At 38.0% G+C, this 20,060-nt stretch overlaps 1 protein-coding gene across 5 annotated transcripts in view; it reads left to right on the top strand.

Moving 5' to 3' along the window:
- The window catches only part of RERE (arginine-glutamic acid dipeptide repeats), a 398,807-nt gene that overhangs the window by 155,677 nt on the left and 223,070 nt on the right, over window positions 1–20,060 (top strand). The window lies entirely within an intron of this gene.

The following is a 20,060-nucleotide window of genomic DNA, read 5'->3' as shown; positions in this document are numbered from 1 at the left end:
TACATTGGGGTCTTTGCCAAGTGTTTGTGCAGGGGAAACGACACCAGCATGCAGGTGCGTTTTCACCTGGTGAGGCAGACATGGAGCCCGGAATGGTAGATGGCATCGTGGGTGGGCAAACTCAAGGTAGTAAGCACGCTGACCCACTTTTGGCCAGTTGGATTTACTTGCTTCTTACTTGTGTCTGTCGTCACATTGTCTTCTCTACTGTTTTTTTTTTTTTTTGCACACTTGCCAGTTCTCCCTTGCTTTCTTGCTGCTGCCTCTCTCCTCTAGCCTTCAACATCTGCTCAGTTTTCATATTTGGACCTCTTCACTCAGATTAGGGTGTAGTGGCTCTGGTGGCATCAGTAAACCTTATGATTCTTGGAGACAGGAAATTTTACATTGACTGCAGAAGAGACCAGAAGCTAGAGACTTATTTTTAATGACCTTCAGACTAAGGTTTATTTCTCCTCATAACCTTCTTTTCTAAAGAATTGAGCTTTAGGCTCTCTAATCAGTGATACTAGATGAAGCCAAGTAACGTGCTTTGTTTTTCAGAAAATATACTGTGTTCATTCAGTATACTGAGGTTTTATAGCACTGTTCAGAGAAGACACAGATCTGGTTTTCAGAGGAGGTGTAGGGAAATAAGTGATTCAGAACCTGTTGGGCACCAGCAAAACCTTCCTTTTTCATTTAATGTGTTATATGTATTAATATACTTTTCTTACAGAGGTCAGTAAAACTAGCTAAAAATCAGTTTTTTAATTACTTCTTAGTGCTGAGGAATGACATGAATTTCATATGAGCAGTAATTAATAGATTAAAAGTCCGTCCGTCCCCCGCCCAGTTTGATGTTTGTCTAGGAAACGGAGATCATAAGGTAATTGTTGTGCTGATAACCTGGTACAGCTGTTTGAGGAGTACTGTAACTGTTTTGAACTTTGTATAAAGTGTCATTCTTTCCGCACCCCTGCCCCAGGAATCAGTTTTGAATTTCTAAAGAATCAGTATTCAAATTTATACTGGTAAACTTGTATCCACAACTACAATTTCTTGGTTGATATTATTAGAAGATATTTACATAATATAAAATGAGCACAGTTGAGGTTGTAGGGAGATTAAAGGTCTGCTATAGAGATTCAATAATGTGTAGGTCACCCTACTGTCAGTGTGTTTGATTCAGACTTAGATATTAGACAGTAAGAATTCCTTAGCCACCAAGGACTGTCTCGTCACAGAGTTAGCACAAAATGCTTGCTATAGACCTATTTAGTTCTAGGTCATGAGAAAGGAACAGAATGTGTTAAATATAGATTACAGTGATAACTTAAGATAGTATTTGTTATCCTTTTTTCTTTTTTTTTAAATATAATTAAATTGGCTTAAGTCATATAGCTAAGTATGTGTACCTATTTTTAAAAAATATTTTATTGATTTATTTTAGAGAGGGAAGGGAGGGAGAAAGAGAGAGAGAGAGACTCCAGTGTGGGGTTGCTGGGGTCCGTGGCCTGCAACCCAGGCATGGGCCCTGACTGGGGATCGAACCTATGACACTTTGGTTCGCAGCCCGAGCTCAATCCACTGAGCTATGCCAGCCAGGGCTTATTCTTTTTTCTTGATACATAATAATTCAATGTGGTAATGTGATCATTTCGATCATTGTCAGAAAGCCAGCTGCCTAATGCAGTATTGAATTCCAGCCTTTCTCAATGGAATTTAACTCCTCTGTCAGCCACGATACTTCCCTCAAATGTTTGCAGTCAGATACATGTGGGAAATGCTGCACACAGTGCTCCCCTTGTGAGAGAGTGTCATAATTCATGACTCAGAAATTCTGTAGTTACGGAAACTTCCTTACTAGTAAGAAAAAAGAAAAAAAAGAAACCCAACCCTTCCCTGTTCTCCATTTATGGAACTATGGCATACTGTTTCTTCTGAATATCTCCCTAAGAAAAGCCAGTTTGGGGAAAATAGTTTGGGAACTGTTGCACGTCCGTATTGCACCTTCTACAGGATGATAGGAAGTCCTTCCTGCTTGATGTTTAGAAGAGGGTGCGGTGGAGGGAGGCTGCTAAGGGCTTGTTTACACAGTACTTTGGGAATGACTGAGGACCCTTGTGAAACGTGAAAAAGATAGCTCTCTTTGGATGCTTGTTATAAATGATCTCGTTATAAAAGATCTATAGACACCAAAAATGACCACTTTGTGCGAAGGGCTCCTTGTGCTTGGGTGGGTCATATTGCTGTGGCCTAGGGTTTACACCCTGCCAGGTCCAGTGGATGCTTGACTCTGGTAAGGAGACTGTCTTCGACCTCATCAGTGGTTTCTTTTCTTCTCGGGGGATGCATTCAAAATTAAATGACTTTAGTTGCCTTCTTGAAAAAGCTTCTTTCTAAATGAAGGGTTGTTACACATTGCCTATTAGGTTTATCTAAACTGAAGGATCAGAAGGAGGGTACTATGATTAGGTTCTCAGATGGGACTGGATTTCTTTCCTTTCCTTTGTCTTCATTTCTGGTCCTTTTCTTTCCTCATGCAGAGTACTACAATAACATCTTCTGTTAGTAATAAAAAAACCTTTATCCTCGCCCAATTGCAGAGATTTAGTATGCTTAGTTGTATCTTAATGTTTAGGTGGGAACTCTTGGACATCATAAGGGATTTCTTCAGTGTATTATTAGTTGTTGAATGGTAGATCTTTTATGCTCATTTGTTTCTGTAGGGTGTAAAGCACAGATTTTATCTTTTTGCTTTGTACTCTTTTGAATTGGTTTTAATGCTTAGATTAAGTATAAACTATAGGTACCTCCTAAATGTCATTAAGAATGAGTCAAGTGTGAGTGGTAACTGTGAAGATAAAAATAGACTGTTATGTAACTACCTTTTATCCTAGAGGAACAGGTCTATAATCAGATCATTTAGTCTGAGAAGAATGAGATTTTATTGACAAATTGGGTATTACTTAGAATTTAACACTAGCTAAGGTTTAACTTCATGCATGTCATAACCAGCTTTTTTGCCCTAGCTCCTTGTCTCTGGAATTATCTTCACTTTGTTCATAGGAACTCAGCATAATGGACTTTTAGTTACACTGTCCAAGTTACCCTCGGCCTTGGGGCCTTTGTGCTTGCTGTTGCTGCAGGCTAATGAGCGGCCCCCATACGCACACAGACACACTTATTGGCTTCCTTATTCTTTCTTCAGCTCTTCCTTTCTGGGGTCTTTGCCTTTCCTCACCCAGCTTACCCAGCTGTCTTTCATAGACACTGTCACGGCATTATGCATCTTTTAGCACTGATGATTTTCTACTTTTTTTTTCTGTTATTGTTTTAGAATCAATAGGTCCTTCATATAAGCAGCAATTCTGTTTTTGTTTTTTTTTTATTGTATTCCTGACATCTATGACAATAGTGTACCCATAGTGTGCATTCCATATTTGTTGAATAAATACATTTTTGAAAATCTTTCAGAAATCTATTGACTGATTAATGATGTCAAAATTAGAATAATGCTTCTGGAAGTCAATTTTGAATCATTTATTTCCCAATGAATGATTTAACAGACTTGTTCTAAAATAAAAAACAAAATAAACTTTGAGGGGCTCCATTATATTTTGTCCCTGTCTAAATTCTTTGCTGTCTATCAGCCATTACTCTACTTTTGAGAAGACTGTCATGAGAATAAATCGATTTATCACACAGCTGTGTGCAGTCAGATTTCCCTTTTGGGCTTTTTAGCATAGTTTACTGATTTCTAAAGTTTGCTCTGTGCAGCACATTACTTTCTTTGTACTATCCCCTCCCCCCACAGCTTAGTTGAGATATAATTGACATATAAAATTGTTTGCACCATGCAGTGCTTTTATATATATGTATATATTGCAAAACAATGACCACAAACATCCATAAGCTCACATCATTACTTTTTGTTTTATGGTGAGGACTTGACAAATCTACTCTTACAACTTTTAAATACACAGTGCAGTGTTAATTAGACTCATCATGCTACACATTATGTCCCCTGAGTTTATTCATCTTATATAAATGGAAGTTTGTACCCTTTGGCTACCTTTACCCATATCCCGTGCCCCACCCCCCCAGTCACTAATCTGTTCCCTGTTTTTATGAGTTTGGTATTTTTAGATTCCACGTATAAGTGAGATCATACAGTGTTTGTCTTTTCCCCCTTCTGACTTTTTCATTTAGCAAAATGCTCTCAGGCTTCATCCATGTTGTCGCAGATGGCAGGATTTTCTCCTTTATTTTATGACTGAGTATATTACATTATATATACACCAAATTTTCTTTATTCGTTCTTCCCTCAGTGGACACCTAGGTTGTTTCCATGTCTTGGTTATTGTAAATAATGCTGAAATAAACACAGGGATGCAGCTGTATCTTCGAGATAGTGACTTAATTTCCTTCAGTCATATACCCAGTAGAACTTGCAGGATTATATAGTAGTTATATTTTTGCTTTTTTTTTTTTTTTTTTGAGGAACGTCCATACTGTTTTCCACAGTAGCTATGCCAATTTACATTCCTATCAACAGTGTATCCATTCCTTTTGGTTAGATACTATTCCTGACCAGGTAAACAGTAAAAAATTCAAATTATTGGAAGTTATTTTTTTTTCATTTTGGCATATTGGTTTTGTTCTTTTGCTAAAGAAACATGTTCTTTAAAAAGTGATTATTAAGCTGGTTCTCCATTTCTTGTATTCTGTCATAATATATCAACTAATACTTTTATTTGATCTCTCTGGAGTATTTACCCGAAATATTATTCCTAGAAAAACAGAAATCTCCATTACATACGAGAGGGGGAAGATCAAGGTTCAGGACTTTCAAGTTTGGTATATCTGTGTTCCTTCTACTTTTTGAACAAAGTGTGAAATTTTTCATGAAGATAAATTTTATACATAAAAGACAAAACTTTTAAGTTCATGGTTTATAAAATCTTAGGTGAAATAAACATTTTTTTTTGTTTCCAGATTTTCCTCATTCTTGTTAGAAATTGGGGACTTGAACTGAAAAGGACCTAGAACCTATAATTCACTATACATTGGTCAGGATAGAAGATATGCTTTTAAAAGGAAAAGTGAGACAGGTTTTCAGGGCTTGAAATTTTGATGTGAAATATAGCACATAGCTCAAAAGGAATAGAGGCAACCATAGATTTAAATTCTAACCAGTCTGTTGGGAACAGTTTGGATCTTCTAAAGTGCCTCATTGCAAAGAAAACTGTGAACTTGGATGCAAATAGACATGAGGGAGTGAGAGAGCTGTGCCCATGGATGGTAACTAATCACTTTCCAAAGCACTTGCCCTCTTTCTGCATTGGGCTTGCTTTACTTATTTTGTTTTTACTCCTTAAAAAATTCTCTACACACCCTGGCTGGTGTGGCTCAGTGGATTGAGTACTGACCAGCCTGTGGACCAAAACGTTGCTGGTTCCATTCCTGGTCAGGGCACATGTCTGGGTTGCAGGCTGGATCCCCAGTTGGGGGCGTGCAAGAGGCAACTAACTGATCAATGTTTCACACATGGATGTTTCTCTCTCTTTCTCCCCCCTTTTCCCTCTTTCTAAAAATAAATAAATAAAATATTTTTTAAAAAAGAAATCCCTACACAAACTAGTCATTGTTTGCCTGTTACCCAGAAGCCAAGGGCTCACAGCTAGTTTGTAAGATGGCATGGGACTGACGGTGAGAATTGGCGAAAGCCAAGAATGGATGAATAGTTGCATAAAATACTGAAATAATACAAAAACCAAACGTACCTGTGTCGAGAGAAAAAGAAGAAAGGGGTAAACCTGCGTCTTAGAAAATGCATGATATAATTACTGTTGATCCTTGCAGCAGTCTGGGGGTTAGTGCTCCTGATCCCCCTGCACAGTTGAAAAATCTACATATAACTTTTCACTCTCCAAAAACTTAAATACTAATTGCTTCTTATTGACCAGAAGCCTTACTGATAATATCAACAATCAATTAACAAATATTTTGTTTCTTATGTACATTATATATGTTAATGTGCATTATTAGGGGGAACCCCCCCCAAAACTGGAATTATCTTCTGGAAGGCTGGGCTGGGCCTCTTGTAGGACAGGCTTCTCCCAATAGGTGCGTATTCTAGGAACCCAGTGTATCAGCTGGCGTTGTGAGAGGCTGTGGTCAGCGCCAGCTGGTGTTGTGAGAGGCTGTGGTCAGCCTCAGTGAGTATTTTTTGAAGACTCCCTCAATGTATTTGTTCATTTCATGATGGGTGATTTATGAGCACACCTGCTCACACCAAAAGCTGAGTGTTCAGCAGTTCTTGGCAGAAAAAAGGGTGTGACCGTCATGTCCTACCCTCCCTATTCAACGGATCTAGACTTCATGGGGTTTTTGTTTGTTTGTTTGTTTCCCTGGATTAAAAAAGTTGTCAAAGGGAAATGTTTTGGCAATCTGGAAGCAGTGAAACAAACAAAAAGAACTGGCAGAAACACTAAAAGGCATTAAAATCAATGAGTTCAAAAACTTTTTTGAGCAGTAGAAAAAATATCTTGATAGGTATATTGCACCAAATGGTGAGTACTTTGGAGGTGACTGAAGTTTAAACATATAAGAATAAATTTTACACATTTTTTATAGATGAATTCCATTGGCGGGGGGTTTCCTCCTTGTATCCTGCATTCTGACAATGAAGTAAACTAGACAAAATAAAATGCTATTAAGAAAATCGTAAGGAAATGCCCCGGCTGGTGTGGCTCAGTGGGTTGGGTGCTGGCTTGTGAACCAGAATGTCGCTGGTTCAGTTCCCAGTCAGGGCACATGCGTGGGTTACAGGTCCAGTCCCCAGTTGGGGATGTGCGAGAGGCAACCAGTTGATGTTTTTCTCACACATCAATGTTTCTCTCTCTCTCTCCCCTTCTCTCTAAAAATAAATACATAAATAAAATCTTAAAAAAAGAAAATCATAAGGAAATGAAAATACATTTACTGTTTCATTGAAAAAAATCTGTATATAAATGGAGCCATGCAATTCAAACTCATGCTGTTCAGGGGTCAGCTGTACTTGGCTCTTTTTCTTTTGTTTTTACTCCTAAAATTAGTTACATCTTGTCTGCTTTTGAAAATTGTTTATCTCTTGTTTAATGTATATACACAGAATGACTTAAGAAGGTAAATGTGTAGCAGTTATGGGAAGTTAGCTGAGTGGGGAGAGGTAAATTGTTCCAGACTATTTAGGCTAATGCTGATTACTGGGTTGGAACCCTTTATTCAGCAACTGAAAGGGAAAATACATAGTTTCCATGATCTAGGAAAAGTGAGCATATCATATTTGTTCAAGTTTTTTAAATGCAAGCTGGGAAATGCTAGCCACATCACCCACAAAAGGTAATTTGTCAGCAGGACAACTCACGGAATGACGGAAGCTTGCCTGGATTGAGGGCAGTGCTGATGTTCGGCCGGTGGGAACTACTGGCTATTCCATGTGGGTGCCACCACTGCAGTGGGTGCCACTCAGCATTTTCTTGTTCTTCCTGTCACTCAGCTCAAGTCCCAGTCCCAGAAGAGTAAACTCAGTTGGCCACGTGTGAATTTTATGTCTGTGTCTTGGATTTAAAGAGACAGAAAACTTGATTTATTGCCCCCCCCCCCCCCAACTGCACAGTGAAATTAGGGAGCTGTTCAGTAGGGGAAATAGATGCAAGAAGGCCGGGAAAACAACACATGTTTGCTATATTCCACTTAATCAGGAGACTCACACCACAGCTCTAGATTCAAAGAGAACTTGTAACAACATATGATATTTATAAATAGTTTGTTTTGCTGTGCATGTGATAGGTAAATAGAGGGATGGCATCAGTGGAATGTATAATTGGTGCTGGTTCATACACAGCTTTTCCTAGGTAGAGGACTGAGAATAGAAAGAGAATTATAGTGTATAATTACATGGTATAATGTAGAATTGATTATATTTTAGCAGAAAAAGAAAAAGTAGGTGAGAATTTAAACCTTAAGTTTGGCTGTTGCACTGGCAAGAGCCCTTTCATCTTTATTTAAAATGAAATGAAAAAATGAGCACCTGAACCCTAGGGTTTCCTAGGGTGCACCCCCACTGCACTCTCTGACTGTCAGGTTGCCTTGCCTGCTGTGCTCACCTTCACAAAAGCCCCATGGTAATCTGCATTGTTTTGGTGCCTCCAAGCCAGCATCTGTTGTTTTGTAGGGCAGTGTTCAGCCACTCGAGGGTGCCTGCTTGTGCTGTCTTGTTTCTTGAGACCGTAATTATTGATTATTCAAAAAAATAGTAATCTGATTTCAGAGTTGCATAGGTTTTGAGTTATCTGCCCCTTATGCTGTATTCCCCTTCCTGCCTTGGAAAGGGAAAAGGGATCTTTTATTTTAAGCATGGAATTTGAAATAAAAACAGTTTCTTCCCCAAAACCCATTCTCTGGCAATTAAGGCACAATCAGGAAAACAAACACCCTATCACCCTCTGCTAGACCAGGCTGGCCCTAGACTGTACTGAGAAATCCTCCTTCACTTTTTAAAGGGCCGTTCTTGGGCCTCACAATGTAGTTTTTATATGTCCTTTTATTTTTAGTGAACTTTTTTTTTTGGCTTAACACAAAGCTTTCCAAGAATACACACATATATTTGTGACCCTTCAATTGTTTCTAATTTTTGAAAGATTTTATCTATTTATTTTTAGAGAGAAGGGAAAGGAGTTAGAGAGAAACAGCAATTAGTTGCCTCTCTAATGCCCCCAACTGGGCCATGGCTCAGGCATGTGCCCTGACTGGGAATCAAACTGGCAACCTTTTGGTCTGCAGGCTACTGCTCAATCCACTGAGCCACACCAGCCAGGGCTATTTTTGACCCTTTATGTCTTTGACTCTTTTGAGATCTTTGACTCTTTTGAGATCTTTGGCCCTTTTGAGCTCTTACATTCTTTCATTTTCTTAGGACTATGTAATCTTTATAGATATTTAAAATGTTTATTCTAATGCTTGCCTGCCTGTGGTGTGAGCTCATGAAATTATTCTGTGATACACGAGTAGGCTCAGGCAAAACTTTCCTTAGGAGGCTTTTGCCTGTGCAGGTGCTGAAAAAAAGATCTCAATATAGTGTGACAAACCCGTGGAATTCCTGGTTATTGTTATTCTACGAGCAGACATTGTTCCCAGACATCTCTGCTCTGATGTTAATGTGGCTCTTGTTGAATATGGTAGGCTCTGGCTCTTTAGGACTGCATGCTGGTGGGTCAGTCACGATGCATTACACACACACACACACACACACACACACACACACACACACATGCCTGAATCTGAATTGGACTTGCCTCTTGCTATGGTTTCAGTTTGCCATTGTTGGTAGAGAGCTTTTCTTTTGGCTTTATTGGTTACCAAGTTTAGTCATTGCTCCTTGAGACCCTCTCTGGAGTGTCATGGTAAACATAAAAAGCCCTTTTGGCAGTGGGGGTGGGGGTTGGTATCACAGTGGAGCCTGCATTTGTCTAGTTCATTTGAAGTATTTTGTGGAGCTTAAAGGAGAAGATAAGATGCAGACAGGGTTAATCAAGAGCATCTTTATACTCAGTATAGGGTTAGGCAAAAGTAAGTTTGCAGTTGTTTGTATGGAAAATAATACAATAATTAATATGTAATAATACAAGAATAAACCCTGTGTTTTTCCCATTCACAAATGTAAACCTGCTTTTGCCACACTCTAGTGTGGCAAAAACACTAAGTCTTGATAAGACTTAGAAGCCCAGTTGGTTTGTTTTCTAAATTGTTTGTTTGTAACTTGGTCTGTAGCTAAGACACCTGTTCCACTTTCATTTTATGTTTGTCCTCTCTGTCAAGTTCTAAATGTGTTTTATTTTTTTAAATATATTTTGTTGATTATGCCATTACAGTTGTCCCTTTTTATTCCCTCCTCTTTATTCCCCCACCCTCCATATTCCCCCTCCTCCCACCATCATCATTCCCCTACCTTAGTTTATGTCCATGGGTAGTACATATAAGTTCTTTGGCTTTCCCATTTCCCATACTATTCTTAACCTCCCCCTGTCTATTTTGTACCTACCATTTATGCTTCTATTCCCTGTACCTTTTCCCCCATTCTCTCTCCTCCCCCTCCCCGGTGATAACCCTCCATGTAATCTCTATTTCTGTGATTCTGTTCCCGTTCTAGTTGCTTGCTTAGTTTCTTTTTTTTTTCCTTTTTTTTTTTTAGGTTTGATTGTTGATGGTTGTGAGTTTGTTGTCATTTTAGTGTTTGTATTTTTTATCTTTTTCTTAGATAGGTCCCTTTAACATTTCATCTAATAAGGGCTTGTTGATGATGAACTTCTTTAACTTGACCTTAACTGGAAAGCACTGTATCTGCCCTTCCATTCTAAATGACAGCTTTGCTGGATAGAGTGATCTTGGATGTAGGTCCTTGCCTTTCCTTCCAGCCCCTTCTTGCCTACAGGGTTTCTTTTGAGAAATCAACTGATAGTCTTATGGGAACTCCTTTGTAGGTAACTCTCCTTTCCTCTTGCTGCTTTTAAGATTCTCTCCTCTTTAATCTTGGGTAATGTAATTATGGTGTACCTTGGTGTGTGCTTCCTTGAGTCCAGCTTTTTTGGGACTCTCTGAGTTTCCTGGACTTCCTGGAAGTCTATTTCCTTTGCCAGATTAGGGAAGTTCTCCTTCATTATGTTTTCAAATAAGGTTTCATTTTCTTGCTCTTCTTCTCCTTTTGACACCCCTGTGATTTGGATGTTGGAATGTTTATGTGGTTTTTACACAAGAAAGAGGTATAGGAACACAATGGTAAATGAAGGATGAGCGGTAAAGAAGGCCACACTAGATGACAGATGAGACAAGTAGAAAAGACCATCTAAATTAGGTAGGTGGCAGATGAGTTTCGTCCCCTGTTCCAGGTGAGTGAGTGCTCTGGTCATTGACAGTGTTTTCTTCGGCACAGGTGTAGGAATATGTACCCTCCTCATCTAGAGTCACAAAATAGGCTGAGTTTTTTGCTCCAATAAAATACGTGATGAGGAACCTGGAGATGTGACTTTAGAGCACTCTCTTATCCTTGCGAAGGCATTGGCTGACAGGTTTATTTTGTATGTTTAAGGCCTGAATGCTTGACAGTCATAACCTCTAGAAAAATTTTTGAGCATTTTATAAATGGAAAGTTTCTGATCAAATTTGTCATGATTAAATAAAAGTCCATATACATTGTAATTTTTTATGGTGTAAAATTTACATTATCAGTGAAGCTGTTGTACTTACCTAGTAAGCATTTCTATAGGAGTGGCCAGCAAACTTTTTCTGTAAAGGGCCATGCACCAAACATTTTCAACTTTTGCTGTAGGCTGTAGGTCTGTGTTGGAACTACTCAACTTTGTTATTGTTGTGAAAGCAACAACAGACAAGATATAAATAAATAAATGGGCATGGCTGTTTACCAACAAACCTTTATTTATGGACACTGAGATTAGAGTTTTATATAATTTTGATGCGTCAAGAAATAGCCTCCCTCCCAAACATTAAACAGTGTAAAAAACAGGTATTGCTTCTTGGCCTTACCAAAACAGAGCAGACCTGTAGACCATAAGGCCCTGCCACTTCCACTCTGGGGTTTCGGCCTGAGTCTCTAGTTCTGCCTGTTTTTAAAATCTTTAGAATTCTTTTATCATTCACTTTTTCTGCTACACTTTAAAATACAGTTTGCCTTGGTTTGTTCAGTTAAATCAAAAAACAGTTTTTACTTGTCTGTATTGTTGAATCTGTGTAGGTGTTAAGTCATAACTTCTTCTGCTTCCTAGCAAACTCTGTGAAGCATGGAATGACATCCCCCACCCTCATTAGTTCTGGATGTGTTCTTCCCCAGAAGCTTGCCAGCGAAGACATACCCTGTGTAGCAGTTGCCACCCAAATGACGCCACTTTGAAACTCTGTGCATTTATTTCTGTTTTTTTTTTAAAGAGTGTTTGTGCATATCATCTACATAGAATTTGAGTAGATACTGAATGAAGAAAGTGACTTAGTTAAGATGCCACCATTATAAACTGGCACACATCCTGAATACCTTCAGACACCTTCATTGTTACCTCACGGTTGTGTGATACATTTTGGGGAGTCTTGTTGGTTGGTTGGTTGTAAAATCAAGCTAACTGGAGACCTTCTCTGTTCAGCACAGACCTAGAAGAAGGAACTGGATTAACATAGCAGCATTGTGAGCCACGGCAGGGTGGGGTTGGGGGGCTGCTCTGTTGTTGCAGTCTTCAAGCTGACGCTAAATCTGCCTAGTGGGCCGTGACGAAGAGAGTCCCAGCCACAGTGGAACCAGACTTATGTTTACCTAGAGTCTAATTGGACTGAGATTTCATGCAGTTACGTTAAAATCCTCCGCCCTTTTGCTTAGTGAGCAAGCTTTTGAACTCCTAAGCTCTGGAGGTTGAGCTTTTGCTGGCTCAATTAATTGTTAAATGTTCCCTTTATTATAATTATACATTGATGCCTTGCTTTGTAGTAGCTGAGGAAATTGCTAAAAGAGTTGTTTAATCTGTTATACTCTATCAATTTTGTAAAAACCTCTTTTTAAAATGAAACAATTTTGATTTGAAGTGGCATGGTGGTATTTGAGTTGGATAACATCATTTAAATTGAAATGCAGGAATTTGGCTCTGCTCTTGACATCGATGGGCTTTTACTTGACATTGACCCATGTGTTTGTCATTTCCAGATATTGCCTTCTATTTATTCTGACAGCTTCACCAGCTGAGAAAACCAGACTTTCCAAAATTAAAAATATTGTCTATGAATATAAAGATGGAGCAGTGTATTATGTTTTTGATTACTTTAAAATATATGTGCATAAGAGTGATTTCCTTTTGCAAAATGTGTAAATACTCTAGAACATGTATATGTGCATGAATTTTGCTTTGGAGATACCTGAATACCTTAAATACTTGAAAAAATAAAAGTACTTCATTTTTCTACTCCTTTATATGTGTGTATTAGTATAAATTTTATAGTGAATTTTTAAGTACCATAAAATAGATGGGGGTAGTTAAGTTGCCTGTTTTTTTTAAGTTTCTGCTAAAATGCTTGGAAATTGATAAACTTCTAAAGTTACTTTACCAAGTTTATTAAAATGATATATAAAAGACTATCATTATGTATGTATTAAGTATCCATTCCTTTAAGTTTTTTCATTATTTCATTATTAAATATGAGCTCAAACTAATTATAAGCAGCGTGCTATATGCTACATATGAAAGACACTCCGTATGTGTTTTCCCATTTAACTCCTGAATTTATTTTCTCACATCTCTACATTTCCTTATTCAGTTGCCTTTGCAGGGAATACCTTTGAATGATGTAAAGTGTGGTAGTCTAACGTGTAAAAAGAACTGTAAAAGGCAAAGGGATTGTTTTTACATTCCCTTCAAAGGCTGTAGGCATTTCTCTGGCTTTCTTTGTGTGCTGGGCAGCTGTCGCTGCTTGACAGATGGTATGTTAGTATCTCACTTTAGATTAATCGATGGAGATTGATGTAGTAAAAAAAAAAACTGGGAGAGGAGTAGTTTTGATTATGGACTCTAAGTTTCTTTTAAGAGAAAAAATAGTGAGTTTATGATATAGATTTTAAATATTATCTCAGTATATTGTTTTTCATTCTTAGCTTTTACATTGACATTTTAATTTGTGCTCCAGTTAGTAAATCTATGCATAAGTGTTGGCTCTAAGGCGGGCGGTTATTATTATTAGGTGGCATTTAGTTTTCAGACCTGTCTTGAAAAATCCCATTGCGCTGGTATTATAAAACATAGGTAATGTGCAATTACCAAATTAATTGAAGCAATGTTAATAGTACTTTGTATAATTATAATTTTTTCCCTTTAGTGGAGGGGAGGGAAATGTCACAAGAAGGCCTCCCCTGGTATGTTGTATTTTTGTTGTCAGAACGGCTTAACTGAAAAGTTGTGTTTGTGTGGAGTTGGCATTCGAGAATTAACTCTAGCAGCACTCAGTCTTGGGGACATTCTGCTTCTTCTTTACAAGGGGTTTTGTTACCTCAGGTTTCAGGCTAGACACAGAGGCTCGATTTCCAGCTTGCTCTCTGTCCTGTCTAGGAGATTTTGAGGGAGCAAAAAACCCAGATTTCTGGCAAAGTAAAATGCTTTTGAAGTCTGCAGCAACTGCCCAAAAAATAGATCTTTGGCATTGTAGAGTACAGTCTTTTAAAAAATTGCATTTGGCATTGAGATTGTGATTGGTAGAAGCTAGTTGTTTGTAGATACCATCAGTTTTGTCATATGCTTTACTTGTATTATTTCCCAGCTGCTAGGATGCTCAGTGCTGGGGCATCTACCGCATTGCCATATGGGTTTCCAACTCTGTCTTCACTGTCGTTTCTGTAACCCACCTTCTGTAATGATCACAGGTGGTCTGTGTTCATGTTCTCTTCCCTTAATTCACCTGCTGCTTTTTGCATTTGCCCTGTGATTGCATATATAATATTTGGTAATAGGCCTTTCTTTTTATTTCTCCCCCATATTTTCCCTCATACATGTATTCTTTTGATGAACAAATAATATGCTTAAAAATATAGTATTAGGTAAGCAAAATTTAAACATTAAAACCACTAAACTGGTGTTCAATTTTTTGTTGTGTGATCACTGCCTTTGTAAACATATATGGGGTCATGCTACTCATCATTTTGTAATCATGAGTATGTATGTGGGTGGTTTGGTAACTTAACATTTCTGTTTTGAATTTATTGTCATGCCAGTAATTATAAATATGAATCATTATTGCTGCTTAGTATGCCATTAATACTGGAGTTCTTAACCTGGGGTCCATGATCAACCTACTAGAATCTGAACAGAATCCCTGACTGAACTTGGGTGGGTAAAAATTACTTCTCTGTTTTCACTAATTCGTTACCTTTCAAATGACACTCAGCCATTTGCTTCAATTGTGAAAGTAGGCAATAAGTTATAGTAATATTGGTAGTACCTGTAACACCAATGTAAATGATAAATATTCTTATAATTACTTAAGGTAGAGAAAAACATCTCAAAATAATGTTTATGTTTATCATAACTTGGAATTATGAAGGTTATTAAAGAAATAACCTCTAGTAAATTTTATTGAATGAATCAGTAAAGAAGTACCTGTTATTTTGCGTTTTTTTTTATCATTGTGGTAAGTATTCAGTACATGGTTTTATAAATCCAAAACACATTTATTTACTTATTATTCATTTAGAGAATGGATGTATAGATTGCCAAAGGCATCCATGGCACAAAAAACATTAAGCATTCCCACATTAATGGATAGATACCATAATGTATCTTGTTATAGATTTTAGGTTCTTTTCAGACTGTCTCCCTTATAAACAGCAGTGGTGAACACCTGTTCACTTCTGTTTGCTTTCTTCAGGAGTGGAGTTGCTGCATTAAAGGGTATGTCTGGGGTCCTAAAGAATTTTAATGTACTGCCATTACAGTTGTTCTAACTAACTGGGGTGTACCATAGGAGTTTTGCCTCTGCAGTTCACTGAATTTGTGGTTTTGAAATTGGAGAAATGTTCTCTAGGTGGAACAAGAGACTCTGCACTATCTTTGGATACTAAATCTTCACCTCCGAGAATGGGTTGGACACCTTTGTGTGCTCTGTTTTTTATGCACAGTTAATGGTGTAAAAAGGAAGAGAGAAAGCTGTGGCATGTTAGAGAGAATGTCTTCTTTCTAGTGTGAAGTAAAATATGGAATATATTCTGAGAACTTAGTAGAGTATGAATTCTGGTCAGCTTTAACTTTTATAAATGATTTAATGTTCTGGAAAATTTGGTTGTCTGCGGTCCCTGAATTTGTCTTGGAGAAGCAGCCACATGCTCTCCCTGAAGCCCTAAAATCAAACGCATATAGAAGTGGACGAGACAGGGGAGCCTGCGCGGTGCCAGCAGACCCTGTCAACCTGTCCTCGACACAAAATGGTCATCAGTTTGCAGGGAAGTTGGCAGCCATCCCTTATCCTACCTGTAAAACCCTGGGGTAGAGCCATCCTAGGAACTTGGCTCCGCTGGGAAGCCTCCTCAGGGAGGCAGTCGCGCACTTTGCTCTGCGGGACTGTACGTGGCTGTAGTCGTTGATCCCTACCCCCACCGGCTCATCAAAATAGTTTAGTCTTTCTAAAGCAATATCTCTATATTCTGTGTTTTTATACTCTTGCTAGGCATCTGTTTATTTCTACCTTTCTCTGTTTAAAAAATACTAGAATATTTTCTCCAAATTATTGTTCTGGTGTCACTCAGTTCATGAATGTAGTTTTAACTGTTTTGCCCCATTTTAAAACAATTTGAAGATACTTGAATGGTGAATCAGTGAACTCTTGGTCTGGTTCTTCAGCAGCAGTGAGGCTTCTTTATTCCGTTGTGTGTGGCCTCCATTCCCATCCTCGTCTAGTGGTCCCTCTTGTGCTCCACCTCTAGCCAATACATTTGCCTTCTAAGAAGCGCAGGGCCTCTTCATCTCCAGATTCAGTTTCCAGACGTTGACATACTGTGCCCACTCATAATCCATGACCGCAGCCAGTCACGTGACCAAGGCAGCTACAATGGGGGCTTGGGAAATGTGGTCTTTTGTCTGAGGGCCACCATAGGCCTTGCTCAATGTCGTATGTTCTGTTATTAAAGAAGAAGGGGAGAATGAGTATTACGCTCTGCTAGCAGTCTCTGTTACAGAGATTAAAAAACCAAGCATTGTACACATGAAAGTATTGAAGACTTAGGGTTTGTTTTCATGCCTAGCTCTAATATTATTAGATGGTGAACTTGTCAAGGGAAGGACAATATTTTTGTATTCATTATCTCTAGCACTTAGCTGGCACATAGGTGGTGTCCATAAGTCTGTGTGTAAATGTTGTATGAGTTTATTATTTTGTTCCTTGTAGAATATATTTATCTTAATTTTTTAGCTCTAATGTAATCTTGACAAGATTTGCCTGTTACATTTTCACCTAAATGGAGAAATCTTAATTCTGCCTCCCCCCCAAGTCTGATTCATTTTGTCTCAGAAGATGTTCAAAACATGATTTTTTTAAAAGATTTTATTTATTTATTTTTAGAGAGGGAAGGGAGGGAGGGAGAGAGAGAGAGAGAGAGAGAGAAACATTAATGTGCGGTTGCTGGGGGTTATGGCCTGCAACCCAGGAATGTACCCTGGCTGGGAATCGAACCTGTGACACTTTGGTTCCCAGCCCGCGCTCAATCCACTGAGCTACGCCAGCCAGGGCAAAAACATGATTTTTTTGAAGGTACTAATTTCAAAAAAGCAAAACACTCATTGAGTGTTACATTGGCCTAGAGCAGTTGCACTCATTTGTTGAAGTATGTGTTGGGTACAGTTTTGTATAGAAAGCATCAGAGTTTCTTGTGGCCCAAACAATAGATGAAATCTCTGATCTCATTTTAGAAATTGAGACATTTAGATACTTCAAATGTACTGCTACCTTTTCAGATCTTTGCTAATTTTGATGATAAAAGTGACAGGTGGATGGCAGATTACCAGACAAGATCCCACCTACCCCTGCTGAAATGCTTTCTGTCCAGCCTGAGAATGATGTATGTGTTATAAAGCAAAATAACTGCATGTAGAATCCTAAGGAGATAGAGAATTGAAAATAGTTGTATAGGTGGAATTGTTTCCTGCCCCCCAAATACCTGCAAATACTTACAAAATGGCACTTTTAATGCATAGTTGGCTAAAGATCTTTGATGAACAGCTGAGGTTTTAATATTTACTCAGTCATGTGAAAGTGACTAGATATTTTTCATTATTCTTAAAATGTCTTTAGTCTTTGATTTTAATTTTAAAAGAAATACCTGACCAAGCAATAGTTACTACAACAGAAGCCCACTGAAAACAATAATTTAAGGAGGGCTGGAAGGGAGAGGTGTGAGTAAAGTAAGGGAGTCATGAAACAGGTTTCACGTGCCATTAGACTTTCTATAAATTAAAGCAAATGATTAAATTTAAAGCCCACTGAAACTGTAATAGGCTTTGAATAAGATAGTTGAATTTAATGAGGTATATTAGATGCCAGCTATAGTATTAGTAATGTTTTATTAATCAGCCAATAACTTAAAAGCAGTCTTCTGTGTGCATAACGTTGTGTGTTGTTTTTTGTGGGGGTGAGGTATAGGGCAAGATGCAAAAATAGAATTCTAGTTCTTGAGTCTTCATTTTACAGGGAGAAATTATACTCATTCAAGTAATGTTCTATGTTAGTAACAGGCAGTGAGTGGGCAAATACCAACTGAATGAGGCAGATCCTGAGTTTGTGACATTGAGGAAGACATGAGGACCACAGAAACCTTGATTTGCATGTTGGAAGTTGGACAGAATTGCAGTAGGACCAGGGAGGGGAAGAGCATCTCTAACAGAGGCAACAGCATGAGGCAGTTGATGGAAGGAGGTGTGATTGGAGTATGCTTAATAGGAGAATCAGAAACCAGCTGAGCAGATACAGACTATCAGGCTGATAAAAAGAATGGAAAGGCTAGTGTGGGGTTTTCCTTTACGATCTTAGCTTTGTGTGAATTGCAGTCTGTCAGTGTATGACCCTGGTGGGTATAGTTTTGGGAGAGCAAATTCTGGATGGTTTCCTTATTATTATTTAGGTCTTGATTTGGTTAAGTTTCTCTTAAGATACTTTTTTCCATTCCCTTTTCTCCTTTAAACATTTCTTTCACAGCTGTGTGAATGCTTTAGTGAAAGACTAATCTAATCACTCAAGAAGGAAAATGATTCATGGGATTATTGTAGTGTTTGGTAAATAAAACCCAGGAATAAGTTTTTGGTAAACAGAGTACCAGTCTCAGAAGTTTTTCAGTACAGTGTTTATTAATATGTGCTGTCTTCCTTGATTGTATGTCTAAATCCAAATGGTATGTTCAATAAATTTCACTCAGTGTTTGCTTTGTGACTTATTTGAAATATATAAGGAAATCATCTAATAATAAAAAATATACATATGGCAGAAAGTTTTATCCTTTAATTTTACTTGCTTAAAAACCCCATAATAGCCCTGGCTGGCATAGCTCAGTGGATTGAGCACGGGCTGTGAACCAAAGTGTCACAGGTTTGATTCCCAGTCAGGGTACATGCCTGGATTGCATGGTACATGCCTGGGTTGTACCTCTCTTAAAATAAGTAAGTAAGTAAGTAAGTAAGTAAATAAATAAATAAAATCCTTTTTTTTTTTTTTTTAAAGATTTTATTTACTTATTTTTAGAGAGGGAAGGGAGGGAGAAAGAGAGAGAAACATCAATGTGAGGTTGCTGGGGGCCATGGCCTGCAACCCAGGCATGTACCCTGACTGGGAATCGAACCTGTGACACTTTGGTTCACAGCCCGCGCTTAATCCACAATAAATAAAATCTTTAAAAAAAAAAGAAAAAAAATCTTACCCCCCCCCCAAACCCATAATAATTGAGCATCTCTCTGATCAGACTAACAATTAACTTTCATTTCCCCTCCTTTTAGTTATAATTTAAGCCCTAACTCTGGAAAGTTGGTAGTAAATATTTGAATGGAAAGAAATATTAAATGAACATATATGTTAGTCTTTTAAGGAAGGCTTATAAAATATGTATGCCTATTACGTACAAAAAAGGTAATTGGCATGGAAATTTTGTAGCCCGATGCTTGAACTGTGGAACAGTTGCTTTTACAAAATAGAGAATTGCAGACTAAAATTAACTGTCATTAATTTCATTGAATAGAAATATGTTCCATTTACTGTACAATCCAGAGCCAGGCTTGAATGAGTTTAAATAGATGAAATCTAAATTATACTGACAGTCCATTAAACAGTAGCAGAAAACCCGTAAAGAAAATGGATTCACTATGATACCAGTTTATAATAAAATCATTTGCCAAATAAGAATTATAGTCAGGCATTTTGAATTCTCCTGTGTATTTCCAGCAAGCACTGCAAATTGGTTGAACCGTTTATTGTGAAGCATGGGCTCTCAGGGCATTGTTTTCTGAAAAGGAGCAAGAACT

The sequence above is a fragment of the Phyllostomus discolor genome, chromosome 5, assembly GCF_004126475.2.
Source record: "Phyllostomus discolor isolate MPI-MPIP mPhyDis1 chromosome 5, mPhyDis1.pri.v3, whole genome shotgun sequence".
NCBI classification, from domain to species: Eukaryota; Metazoa; Chordata; class Mammalia; order Chiroptera; family Phyllostomidae; genus Phyllostomus; species Phyllostomus discolor.
Note: the sequence above shows the minus strand (reverse complement) of the source record. Positions and strands in the feature narration are given on the sequence as shown.